At 42.2% G+C, this 13,840-nt stretch overlaps 1 protein-coding gene across 1 annotated transcript in view; it reads left to right on the top strand.

Moving 5' to 3' along the window:
• The first annotated feature begins 636 nt into the window (after positions 1-636).
• nr1d1 (nuclear receptor subfamily 1, group d, member 1) overlaps positions 637-13,840 on the top strand; it is a 38,229-nt gene continuing 25,025 nt past the window's right edge. The window contains exon 1 of the mRNA XM_052038849.1: positions 637-702. The gene's annotated coding sequence lies outside the window, so the exon portion shown is untranslated. The remainder of the gene's footprint in view (positions 703-13,840) is intronic.

The following is a 13,840-nucleotide window of genomic DNA, read 5'->3' as shown; positions in this document are numbered from 1 at the left end:
GACCGCCTTTGCACTAGTGATAAGGACTTTCCGAAACTAGGCACTCTGCCGAAAACTGCTGCAACATTCGTCTTTTGACTGGCTTCTGCCTGTGGAAGTGAAACCGATTAGCTTGCTTCCACCGCATGCTGCTGCTTTTAGCAACACCCTCACTTCAGTGCATGTGTTGCTGAGACTTTTTTTAATGCAAGTCACGCGAACACTAGGTTACCAGGAGCAGCAATCTGGCAACATGACCTACATTCAAATTAGCGTCTTCCTAACAAGCCCACACGCTGCATTCTGCATTGCAACGTGATTTCCCCGCCCCGAACGCATTCATGAGTTTTAATCTTGCAATCAGATTTATAAAAGTGTTTGGAAACTCCCGATTGCACAATGTTTTGGTGCATTTTTTAAAAAATTGTATTATGGCTTTTTAAAATATATATTTTGCAGAACTGGGTGGCGTTTGCTTGACATAAAAGGAAAAAAAAACAAAGGTAAAGATTTATGTAACACACGCGAACCCCTGGAGCCTGCGGTGCCACTCTAGTCACGGGGACACACGCACGAGTCTTTTTTTTTAGTTACACTGAAATCACATTCCCTGGTGTTGAAAAAAATGTGGACGGAACCACTTGCATAGTACGCCATCAGTTTTCATCATACGTGCTCGAAAAACAACCGGCTTCTTCGCCGCTTTTTCTCCACGTGATGTTTGTGAGTGAAATCATAAATTATTTCAACAATCAGAGCAACTAAGATGAACGTTACATTTGTGCAATTTTTAAAAAAAATCAAATAAGTTTAGCAATGCAAAGTGATGTCACATTTCTGTGCAAGATTGCCTGAATTATGTCTCTGAAGAGCAGGAAAGATGTTTACAAGCCAACTTCAGCACCGCTGCAAAGTGGTTTCCGCAATGCTAGAGTTGGCCAATAGACACAGAATAAAGTGTCTGACCCTTCCTTCGGATCCCTAAATATTTAAGACTGGTCTCCAGGTCATCACAAGGAGAAACACTGCAGAAAAATAACTGGGCATTAAAAGTAGTTTGCTTTTAAAAAAATAACCTTTGTTATTAAAACAAAAACTGGTTATTAGGGAGCATGAGGTGGAGAGATGTTCAATTGGAGTTAGGAATTGTCCATTCAGCTCTCGAATGGTCCGTTAGTCCTGGGGTTGCTGTGAAGGTGGACCAGAGGGTGATGCAAGGTCAGTGATGAAATCTCAGGTGTATGCCCAACCAGAGTGGCTGACCATACCAACACACAGGGGACTGGGAGGTAAAGCCTCTGACAAGAAAGATCTTCATTTCTATAGTGCCTTTCACAACGTTACAAACTGCACATTACAGAATATGCACGTGAGATTTATGTGGATGTTGCAAGGGACAGAGAATTATAGTTATGAGAAATTGGTTCTGCTCTTCAACAAACGAGGTGAACAGGAGAGTTAAATGAGGTGTATAAAATTATGTTAGACCTAGATGAATTGAATAGTATGACTTATTTCACTTGCCAGAGAGATTGACAACAAGGAGGCATGGAATGATTAAAGGGTAGTTATGAAAATTTGTTTTCATCCAAAGAGTAGTAGAACCCAGGGGTAAAGGATGTAGAGATCCTCTTTTACATAGTACCTCGGTGAGCCTTTAAAGAGTTATAAACTACGAGGCTATGGATCAAGAGCTGGGAAGTGGGAATATGGAAATGGGCAGGCACAATAGTGTAGCGGTTAGTGTAACGCTATTACAGCACCAGCGACCCAGGTTCAATTCCGGCCGCTGTCTGTAAGGAGTTTGTACGTTCTCCTCGTGTCTGTGTGGGTTTCCTCCGGGTTCCTGCCACATTCCAAAGACATATGCGTTAGGAAGGTGTGGGCATGCTATGTTGATGCCGGAAGCGTGGCGACACTTGTGGGCTGCCCCCAGAACACTCTACGCAAGAGATGCATTTCACTGTGTGTTTCGATGTACATGTGACCAATAAAGATATCTTATCTCATATCTTACCTTATCCTACTTCCTTGCGTACTAACCTTTTGTGTTTCATGCACTAGGACTCCAGATTGCTTTACACTGCAACATTTTGTGGTTCACTTTGTATCAAATTGCTTTTCATTCCACCTGCCAAAGGAGACAAGAAAGGCAGAGAAATGTGAGGGAAATGCAGAGCCTGAGGTCCTGGCACAGCTGCCAGTGGGGGGAGTAAGTATACTCAGCGATGCTTCAGAGGCCAGTATAGGAGGAACACAGATATCTTAGAGGTTTTAGGGCTGGAAGGAATTTCAGAGATATGGAGAGGCAAGATCATGGAGAGATCTGAAAACGAACCTGCACTTTAAGATCAAGATATGGTTAAACCAGAAGCTATTATCGGCAAGCAGACGCAGAGATGACACAAGAGACTGCAGATGCTGGAATCTGGAACAAAAAACAACGTGCTGGAGGAACTCAGCAGATCAGGCAGCATCTGTGGAGGGAAATGGACAGTTGACATTTCGGGTCGAGACCCTTCGTCAAAGTCGAGTTTATTACCATATGTACAAGGACATGTAAACACAGATGCAATGAAAAACTTACTTGCAGCAGCATCACAGGCACATTGCATCAGAAACACATTCACAAGAAAAACATCTGGAGCACAGAGGTGTCTGGTGAATGGGACTTGGTGCAAAAGGAACGCTCCATTATTCACTTGTGATTTCCTTGTCACTCTCTCCCAGTGTCTCTGCGCTCTCTCCCAATGTCACTTTGTGTCTTCGTTACTCATTCTTAGCTTACAGTTGCCTGTCACTTCAATTCTCCACCACACTTCCACTCTTACTTTAATTACCTCATCTTTGGCCACTATTGCTGTTCCTATGAAGCTCATGTAAACTCAAGGAGCAACATTCCATCTTCCAACCAGGCACATTACAGCCTCCACACTGTATTCAACCATTTTGAGCTTGTATCCAAACTGGCCAACTCTGCTGAAAGGACATCAGGTTGTAATGCTCACTCTGCTTTTCTCTCACCACTGATGCTGCCTGACTAGCAGCTGAGAAGTTCCACCATCCTCTCTTTTATTTCAGACTTCCTGCATTTGCAGTGTTTTGCATCTCAGAGATCCAGCATGTTTGTCTCCCTCCTCTATCCTCCTACATCTCCTTTTTACACCTCCTTCAGACAGTCCAGCTATGATCAACAAGCCTTCACCATTCTCTATAAACATGCACCACCAGCAATTGTGTCATTCAGTTTGTCTTGGTCTGTACCCTCTAATAAACACTCCCTTTGTTCTCTCCACTCTCTGCAACACATTTAATTTCCAACTTTTCCTAGTTCTGATGATGCCATTGATTTGAAACGTTCTCTGTTCCTTTCTCCATAGATGTTGCCCGATCTATGGAGTATTTACACCATTCTTTCTTACTGTTTCAGATTCCAGCATCTGTAGTTTTTTGCTTTTCGATCATTGCCATTCTCATGTCTTTGTCTTTCCCTGTGTTTCAGCTTGAATTATTGGTAATGTAATATATCCTTAAGCATCATGCCATTGTATGTCCACTGGAATTATTAATGGATATCGCCATGATGCAGCTAATAAAGCTGTCTCTGTGACCCAGGTTTTAGTCCTGAGCTCCAGTGCTACCTGTGTGGAACTCCCTGCGACCACACAGATTTCCTTTGGGTACTCTGGGTTCCTCCCACATCCCAAAGACATGCAGGTCGGTAGGTTAATTATGCACTGTAAGTTGCCCTGAGTGTGCAGGTGAGTGGTAGAATCTCAAGGGAATTGATAGGAACGTGAGGAAAAATAAGAAGAGATTGTCAAAGTCAAAGTTGAGTTTATTGTCATATGCACATGTACATGTGTGCACAGGTGTAATGAAAAACTTACTTGCAGCAGCATCACAGGCACATAGTATCATAAAAGCAGCATTCACAAGAAAAACATAAATTATACATAATTTTTACAAGAAAAACGTAATTAGAAAAAAAAAGCAAAGTGATCAGAGTGGTCATAGTGTTACTAAACTGTAGTGGCGATTTGGGTTTTCTTGGTTGGTTCAAGAACTGAATGGTTGAAGGGAAGTAGCTGTTCTTGAACCTGGTGGTGTGGGACTTCAGGCTTCTGTACCTCCTGCCTGATGGTAGCTGCGAGAAGATGGCACAGCCTGGACGGTGGGGATCTTTGATGATGGATGTTGCCTTCTTGAGGCAGCGCCTCCTGTAGATACTACCGATGGTGGGGAGGGATGTGCCCGTGATGTATTGGGCTGAGTCCACTACTCTCTGCAGCTTCTTACGTTCCTGGTTAGTGATGATGGGTGTTTGATGGTTGGCCTGAATTAAAGGCCCAGGGTGCCTGTTTCCATGCCTGTGACTATGACTCAGAAAAAAGCTCTGAACTCTGATACAACAAAAGAATTTTGTAGGGAGACCTTGTTCCCTAATTTAGATGGTGAAACTTTACTGAAACTGCAATCACACAACACAGGAGTCTGCAGTGTCCGTATTGGCTCATTGGAGGAGCTGTCTAGTTAAAGCAAGAGTAAAAGCAAACAATGGCTTTTCTTGTGTAATTTTCAGGAATATCCTGGCAATTAAATTTAAGGCAGCCTTCCTTGAGAAACTCTCTAAATTAAAATAACCTACCAACACTCCATTTCAAGGCTAATGCTCAAGTTATAGCCACTTACATGTATCATTGGCCAGTTGCCACCTGTAAAAGCCTTAATCTTGTATACAGTCTGCACCTTCAGGAAGGGAGGGGTGAAAGTGGGGAGGGAGAAAAAAATATGACATCATTTAGATAGCACTTTACAAATAACAAGCAGGGATAAGTTTTTATTAGGGTATATAAATTATAATGGTAATGATCTAACACAGATTATTGGAAGCATAAACGAAATGACAGAAGAGCTTTGGAACCAGAGTCCATAAAAGTGTAATTGTTAATCTGATGCATAAACAGATCCTGAAGATTTTTGAAATTGAGCTGAAAAAGAGAAACTGCACACAGAGAGTGAAGTGGTTATTTTGAATTTCGTCCCTTTGTTAAATGTTCCATCACAATTATCTCAATAAATAAAGATTGCAGGGATATTTCAGAAAAAGTTACATATGCACAACTGAATTGTAAAGACAAGCTCAGATTTACAGCAGAAATGTGAAATACCCCTTGTAGTAACAAGAAGCAGGATCTGCTAGAAATCATGGGGAGATCCCTGATGTAAACAATGCAATGCCTCTTTTTATATACTCTTATTTTTTTAGGAATCTTGTATCAATTAAGCAGAAGGTGCTCTCATTGAAACAACCTCCAAATTAAACACACTACCTGTCAAAGCTAACACATGAATAACAGTCACTTCAATACATCATTGGAGGGAGGATGTGAGGAAGAATTTTTCACGCTGACTGTAAGGGTGTTAGACGCAGAATCAATTAGAGCTTTCGAAAGGATGTCAGATTGGCACATGGCAAAATAATTTTCAGGGCAATGGGACTGATTGGAATACCCTACAGAGAACCAGCATGGAATCAGTGGGTCAAAAGGCCTCCTTCTCTGCTATGAAGATCATATGATTCTAGCACTATGAGGAGTTCTTTGAGGGTGTACTCAGTAGTGATTGTGGTTTATTTGGATTTTCAGCTTTAGATAAGATCCAACACAGGAGGTTGCTGAACAAAACTAGGGCATGTGGAAATGGGGTTAATATATTCAGATGGATTGAGAGTTGGTTAGTAGACCAACAACAAAGAGTGGGAATGAACAGATCCTTCTCGTGTAGACAGGTTACAACTGGTGAAACACCACAGGCATCGGTGTTTGGGCCCCAACTATCACAATCTGTAACAACAAGTATTTCCAAATTTGTTGTCAACATGAAACTAAGTGGAGGCACAGGGGACTGCAGATGCTGGAATCTGGAGCAACACACGAAGCATTGGAGGAACTCGGTGGGTCAGGCAGCATCTGTGGACGGAAATGAATTGAGATTCTTTAGTGTTTAGAAAAATAAGGTGACTCCTTTGAAACATACAAAATTCTTAAAGGTTTCAACAGGTAGATGCAGGGAGGATATTTCCCCTGGCAGAGGATCCTAGAACTAAGAGTCACGGTCTCAAAATAAGGGCTAGGTCATTTAGGACTGAAATGAGAGGAAATTTCTTCACTCAGAGAGTGGTGAATCTTTGGAATTCTCTGCCACAGAGGGCTGTGGAAGCACAGTCGTTTATTGCATTCAGAACTGGGACTGACAGATGCCTGGATGTTAGAGGCATCAAGGTGTGAGGGGCAGGAAGGAGGTCAGCCTTGATTTTATTGAATGATAAGATAAGATTTCTTTATTAGTCACATGTACATCAAAACACACAGTGAAATGCATCTTTTGCGTAGAGTGTTCTGGGGGCAGCCTGCAAGTGTCGCCACGCTTCCGGCACCGACATAGCATGCCCACAACTTCCTAACCCGTACGTCTTTGGAATGTGGGAGGAAACCAGAGCACCTGGAGGAAACCCACGCAGACACACGGGGAGAACGTACAAACTCCTTACATACAGTGGCGGATTTGAACCCGGGACGCTGGCGCTGTAAAGCATTACGCGAACCGCTACACTACTAGGGGGAACAGTTCAAGGGACTGTATGGCTAACACCTGCACCTATTTCTAATGTTCCTTCATGAGTTAGAAAAACTTATTTTGTTGTTATGGAATTTTCAAAGATAGCAGCTCCTTAATGAGCTCTTCTGCTTTGAACTTTAACCTTCACCCTTTGTCACTTAATTTCCCTTTTACTGCTTTTATCGCTTAAACTCCTCTGGCTCTAATGGCAAGTGCTTTTTAACTCAAACTACCGGTTAACTATAAGTTTAAAGCTACCTGCACGGAGCTCCCACCCCACCTCCCTACTACGTGTTTATTTCCACTGCATTCTGTTCAATGGGTTGGATTCTGCTCCAGTTTCAGTCGGACTCCTGAATTCCTCTGTTATCAAGAGTACACACATCCACTGAACCACACCTAATGATTGGGCTGCTTTGACTGTGCTCTGCTATCTGCTTCAAGTTTTAAGGGAGCACTTTGGTGCTGAAGACCCATCGCCTGACCTTTGCCCTGTCACTTTCCACCTTGCTCCTCATTGTCACTGGTTCCACGATGCGTCCTTTAATTACTGAGGGCACTACAAACCTCCACTGGACTCCTGGAATGCTGCATCATTGCCAAAGTTTCATACTGTCCTAACAAGAAAACTTACAGCAGTGCACCCACTAATATTGGTATTAGAATTGGTTTAATTATTGTCACTTGTATCAAAAAAAACTTGTCTTGCATACCGTTCATACAGATCGATTCATTACACAGTGCATTGAGGTAGTACAGGGTATAAGCAGTAACAGAATACAGAGTAAAGTGTCACTCTGCTACGGAGTAAAGTGACTCTCCCCCTCTAAAATCTCCCAGACTCAGGTTCTCTCTGTAAGTGTTTAACATTAGCTTGTTGATACTCCAAGCGTACTGCACCCTGTAACACTTACCCCAGTCCCTCTCATGTTGTCTGCCCCCTGATTTCTGTTACACCCACGCTGTGTCAATTCTAATCCTTTCCATGATGTGTTAATGAGGATTCCTCTAAAGATCCTCACACACACAACTTAACTGCCCTTTAGTTGACGCACAACCTGTCATCCCAAAGCCTTTCCGCTGTCTACAAAACATGTCACAGCATGTGAGTGCATTTTTCTTCTCATTCCTTTCACTTCCTCATATGTTTCTCTTAAATCTCCTCCCCTTTTGTTACCCAGGCAACAGCCATCCACAAAAAGGGAGCATCTAACCACTCAAATGCTCAAAGGCTTTTCCAGCATAGACTCTTGATCATCATCATTTTAGTTACCATTGACAAGAAACCTTGCATAACCAATTACAATAGCACAGTGGCTATGGGACAAGGTCAGAGGATGGGTGTGTGCATGTTAAGTAACTCACCTCCTTACGGCTTTTCCATGGCCTACAAGGTGCAAGTAATTACATGTGTCAGAGGAAGCTCTAGTTGCCTGAATGAGAGCCGCTTCTACAATACGTGAAGCTTGATACCATTCAGGACAACTCACCTGTTTCAAAGGAAAATTTATCACACTGTAAAGTGTTATGTCTTTGCACTGTACTGCTGCCGCAAAATGAAAAATTTCACGTCGTAAAAGTCAGTGATAATAAAACTGATTCTGATTCTGAATTAAAAGAGAGCTGAGGAATTAATAGAAATAACATGCTCCAGAAAATCCACAAGTTTGGCACCAACGAATTTCCAGACATGGTGGATTATCAGAGTTTTACTGCACATTGCTTCACCAAATACCTACCAGGATCAATATCCTTCTTTTCTTTTCCTAATCTTCTGCCACTGTTGAATGCTTGATTCCTGATGGATAAATTCCTGTGACCCCACTCCTGCATCAGAATAATAATGATGAGAAATCAATGCTGGACATGCCACTGAATGTTAAGGAGAGGTAGTTAGAGTTGGAGACCGTCATTATCTGGGTAATAGGAGTAGAAGATATAGGGGGGATGTTGCCACAGAAGTAAACATAAGAAAATAGGAGCAGGAACAGTCCACTTGCCCATCAAGTCAAAGAGCAAGGAAAAGTGGGTATAAAAGTAATGGCTTGATTAGGAGCATCAACCAAAGTGGGCATAGATTAAATTAGGTTTAAATATTGGGCCTATCTTAACATTCTCTGATTCATCTATATAGACACCCATTCCTGCTTCTATACAAACAAGAATTTGTGCAACAATTAAATTATGAAGGAGCACATTAAACATCATTATATCCATTACAGATGTACAAGCAAGTACTTAATTAATATTTCTGGGGCTCTCTGCATAAATTCCTGCTCACACACAATGCCAAAATATCCACAGTACTTTCTTGTCAACATTTCCATCCAGTAGACTTCCAAGGAGCTAATCTTACCATCCCACTCACACATCCCTCCTTGGCCTTTCAGCAGATAAACAGTCATTTCCCTTCCTGTATTTCCTTCTGTAATTATATATTCTTGAAATACATAGTCCTTCCTAACCAATGATCTTACAATGCTTACATTGATATTATGGCCTGGATGGAAACTTAACACAAGGGTCATAACATCTTTCACCTTACCTGGTACTCTGTCCAAACTAGCATGGTGGTCCCGTTCCCCAAATAGCACTTTGATCTTCTATTACTCTGGGATCTTCTCTTCATTAAAGCACCTCACCTTGTACTTTTAAAACCATCTTTCCTTACAGGTCACTATTATCCACACTTTTGGTTACATTTCAGACCGACCATTCCAACGGTCTCTTAGCCATCCACTATAATCAGTAAACTCATCCAAACTCAGCCTAGCCCACTTCAAGTCAAATCCTTATCTATTCTACAAACACGTCAAGTTTAACCCAAGGGGGGCACTAATGCCCTTTAGGGAAGGAAGTTGCTGTGTTTAATCTATATATGACTCCAGACCCAGCGCAGAGTGGTTGACTCTTGACCACCCCATAAGATGACCCAACAAGCCATTTCATTGAAGGTAAATTAAGAATGGTGTCCTTGCTGATGAATGAATGAAAGTAAATAAATAAAGGTCTCACTGTGTTCAGATTGCACCATCTCTTCATAACTTTTTCCATCCTTGAAGTTCTCTATGAATTCTGCACTGCTTCAATTCTGATTCCTTATCCATCCCTTACACCCCTTGTCCATGAATGCTGGTTGTGGGTTCAACCAGGCCCTAAGGTCAGAAATTCACTCCATAAACTTCTCTGTCTTGTCACCTCTTTTAGGGACCACCTTAAAAACCTATTTGACTGAACTTTTAGTCACCCCTTCTCATATCTCCTTCATTGTCTTGATATCAAAGTTTATCCAGTTATATTTCTAGGAAAACCTCCCAAGGTGTATCATATGTCAGAGGTCTATAATAATGCATGTTGTTGCAATATATTTTAGCCAATTTTAAACAGGATTTGGTTAAGCTGCTGTCATAAACACTAGCTGCATTGGTTTAATTGCATTAATTGCACTGCATTAATTCACCCTTACAACAGGTATATGTCCTGTAGTAGATAATTTGAATAGCAGCAATTAAGAGAAGTAGCCTAAATAATTTAGCTTTTATAGTAATGTGATTGAAATGATAACTTTGATGGAATAATATGTCAGCGAAACAAGAGCTTGGAAAAGTCTGGGTGTAATAACCAAGATGATTTCATATGATTTAGAGAGGGTTTGTTATATAACCAGTGACAAGGAAGTTCAGTCCTATATTCATAGGTATGTCTAGTCATCACTGAATTTAAAGATAGATTAATAATCTTGTACCTGTTGGATTTGAGCAAGGTTAGGAGTGATGGTAAGGGAGATCTTGATGGAAGTCATGGGCTAGAAGGATAGATTCAGTGACAAGAGTGCTCTCTTCTCATTCCAGATATTAAGTTCAAAATGATTGCAGGGAGTTTAAAGTGACAGCATTAAATATTTTTCATTTAAATCAAGTCACTGCAAGCATCATATCAGAGAAGTACTGTGAGGTATAAGTTGATGCAGCCAATATATTTTGGCTGCATCATTACTGGGGAAAGTTTTGCCAAGAGCTTAAGCTCCAGTAAAGAAACCTAACGCCACCTCATTACCAGGCCAGAATACTCCTGAGGAGACACAAGAGACTGCAGATGCTGGAATCTGGAGCATGAAACAAACTGCTAGACAGTCAACGTTTCAGGTCGAGACCCTTCATATGTTGACTGTCAACTGTCCATTTCCCTCTATAGATGCTGCCTGACTCACTGAGTTCCTCCAGTTGTTTGTTATTTGCTCCAGAATACTCCTGAGCACATGCGGATGTTTCCATGTATTTAATGCCTTTCAAAATAAATTTGGGAAACATTATGTTAACTGACAATCATAGTTCATTTATTCTGTCGCAGAAATCTCATTAACTTTTCAGGTTACTGAAGGTCATGAAGGCAGACTAAATGCAGAGATAAAGCAGAAGCAAGCCATCTCTTCTTTTTCTCTTCTTTCTCTCAGGCAGTCCCGTGGGATCGAGGATGACTTGCTTCTGCTTTATTTCTGTGGGCTCTGGGGTGACTGTTGAGGCCAATGTCGGACCCACAGACTCTACTGCAGACGGGGCAGGAGATGTTGATGGGACAGGCGGGTGGATATGTTGTGAGGCAGCTTGCCCCTTCTGCTGTTTATATGGGGCTTCCTTGTGCTTCCAACTGATGGTCTCAAGGTTCTCAGTGACCTCCTGAATGTTACTTCTCCACTTTGAGTAGTCGGGAATCCCCAGGAGTCGGTGAGGTTGTTGCATTTGTTTTCAGGGAGACTTTGAGAATATCCTTGAACCTCTGTCAACTTGATAATTTTTTTCCCATGACAGAATGACTATTTTGAGCGTGTTAATGAAGTGGCCTCCCAAACCAAGCTGACTGAGAGTCATTAGGACCTCACTGCTGGGGATAATGGCCTGAGGGAGGATTCTGCCTTTGGTTCACCTATCCTTCCAGTAGATTTGGAGGATTTTATGGAGACAGCAGTGTTTGTATCTTGAGGTTCCTGTTACAGGTAGTCCGAGTCTCTGAAGCACACAGGAGGGCAATGAGCAGTGCTGTGTAAGTGGATCTACAAAAATCCCTTTCCTCAGATGGTCAAACATAAGAACATAAGGGACGGATACCTGGCCCTCCACATCTGCTCCACAATTCACCAAGATCATGGCTTATTTTCTACCTCAGTGCCATTTTCCTGCACTATCGCCATATCCGTTGACTCTCTTAATTTGCAAACTACTATCTGCTATGAATAAACTCAATGACTGAGCCTTCACACACATCCAGGCCTAGAATTGCAAAGATTCCTTACTCGCTGCAAGAAGAAGATATCTTTATTAGTCACATGTACATCGAAACACACAGTGAAATGCATCTTTTTGCGTTTGCGTAGAGTGTTCTGGGGGTAGCCCGCAAGTGTCGCCATGCTTCAGGTGCCAACATAGCATGCCCACAACTTCCTAACCCGTACATCTTCAGAATGTGGGAGGAAACCGGAGCACCCAGAGGAAACCCATACAGACACGGGGAGAACATACAAACTCCTTACAGACAGTGGCCGGAATGGAACTTGGGTTGCTGGTGCTATAATAGCATTACGCTAACTGCTACATCATCTCATTTTGGTCCTAAGTGGTCTAACTCTTCTGCTGAGACCACGACCCCTGCTTTTAGACTCCCCAGCCCTAGGAAAATATTCTCCCTGCATCCAGCCTGTTGAGGCCTGTAAGAATTCTGTAAGTTTCGATGAGATCTCCCCTTGTTCTTCTAGACAAAGCTGGTCGAATTTACTCAATCACTCCTCATACAGCAAATCCAACATCTGAGCAAGCAGTCCAGAGAATCCTCAGTGCACTCCCTCTGTGGGAGTAGATCCGTCTTTAGGTAAAGAACCTAAGCTCTACAAAATATTCCAGGAGCGATCTCACTGAGGCCCTGTGGAATTGCAATGAGTTATCATTATTCCTGTACTTATGTCCTCTTGTAATAAATACCAACGTATCATTTGTCTTCCCAGTTGCTTACTGCATCTGGCCTTCAGTGACATGTATAAAGACACTGAGGTCCCTTTGAAGATCAACAATTCCTATCTTTCACCATTTAAAACACACTCTGCTTTTCAGTGTCTTGCAACAACAATATAATGTGGACAGCTTCACATTTTTCCACTTTATATTGTACCTGCCAGATTCTTGTGCGCTCACTCAGGTTGTCCATACTTCCTTGAAGCTCTATACATCTTCCTCCCTACTCACAATCACAGCCGCTTTTGTAACATCAGGAAACTTGAGCAGATGACATTTAGTCCCCTCGGCCAAGACACTGATATAAATGATCAATAGCTGGGGCTCGAGCACCAATCACAGCAGGAGCCCATTCATCACAAGCTGCCAACCTGAGGATGATCCATTTATTCCAATTCCGTGTTTTCCATCCAATAACACATTTTCCATTTCTCAGAACATTACACCCAACTCTGAGTGTTTTAATCTTGTTGGCCAACCTACTCTGGGCAGGCACGGTAGTGTAGTGGTTAGTGTAATGCTATTACAGCGCCAGCAATCGGGGTTTGATTCCCGTCGCTCTCTGTAAGGAGTTTGTACGTTCTCCTGTGTCTGCGTGGGTTTCCTCCAGGTGCTCCGGTTTCCTCCCACGTTCTAAGACGTACGGGTAGGGTAATTTGGGGTTTAAAAAGGCGGCGTGGACTTGTTGGGCCGAAAGGGCCTGTTACCACGCTGTAAATAAAATTTAAAAATTTAAAGTTGTGGGCATGCTATGTTGGCACTGGAAGCATGGCGACACTTGCGGGCTGTCTCCAGAACACTCTACGCAAAAAAGATGTATTTCACTGTGTGTTTCAATGTACATGTGACTAATAAAGAAATCTTATCTTAAAACCTGTCAGAAATACCAGAGAACCAAGGGTCTAGTGAGAAGGAGGAACTGAAAGAAATAGAGCCGTAACTGAAAGCTGATATATCCCAAGGATCCAATGATCTCATCCTAGAGTTTTGAAAGAGATGGCCTTAGAGATAGTGAACATTCTGGTTATCATCTTCCAAAATTCTATAGATCCTGGCATTGAACGTGTGGATTAGAGGGTAGCAAATGTGAGCCCACTAATTAAAAAAGGAGGGAGAGGGAAAACCACCAGAAAACTACTGATCTGTTAGCCTAATGTCATTAGTAGGGAAAGTGCTGGAATCCATAATGAAGGATGTATTAACAGAACACCCGGAAAAGAATGGAGACACAAGAGACT

Source organism: Pristis pectinata, chromosome 25, assembly GCF_009764475.1.
Source record: "Pristis pectinata isolate sPriPec2 chromosome 25, sPriPec2.1.pri, whole genome shotgun sequence".
In the NCBI taxonomy this organism is placed as follows: Eukaryota; Metazoa; Chordata; class Chondrichthyes; order Rhinopristiformes; family Pristidae; genus Pristis; species Pristis pectinata.
The sequence above is the reverse complement of the archived record's forward strand: the minus strand, read 5'-3'. Positions and strand labels throughout refer to the sequence as shown.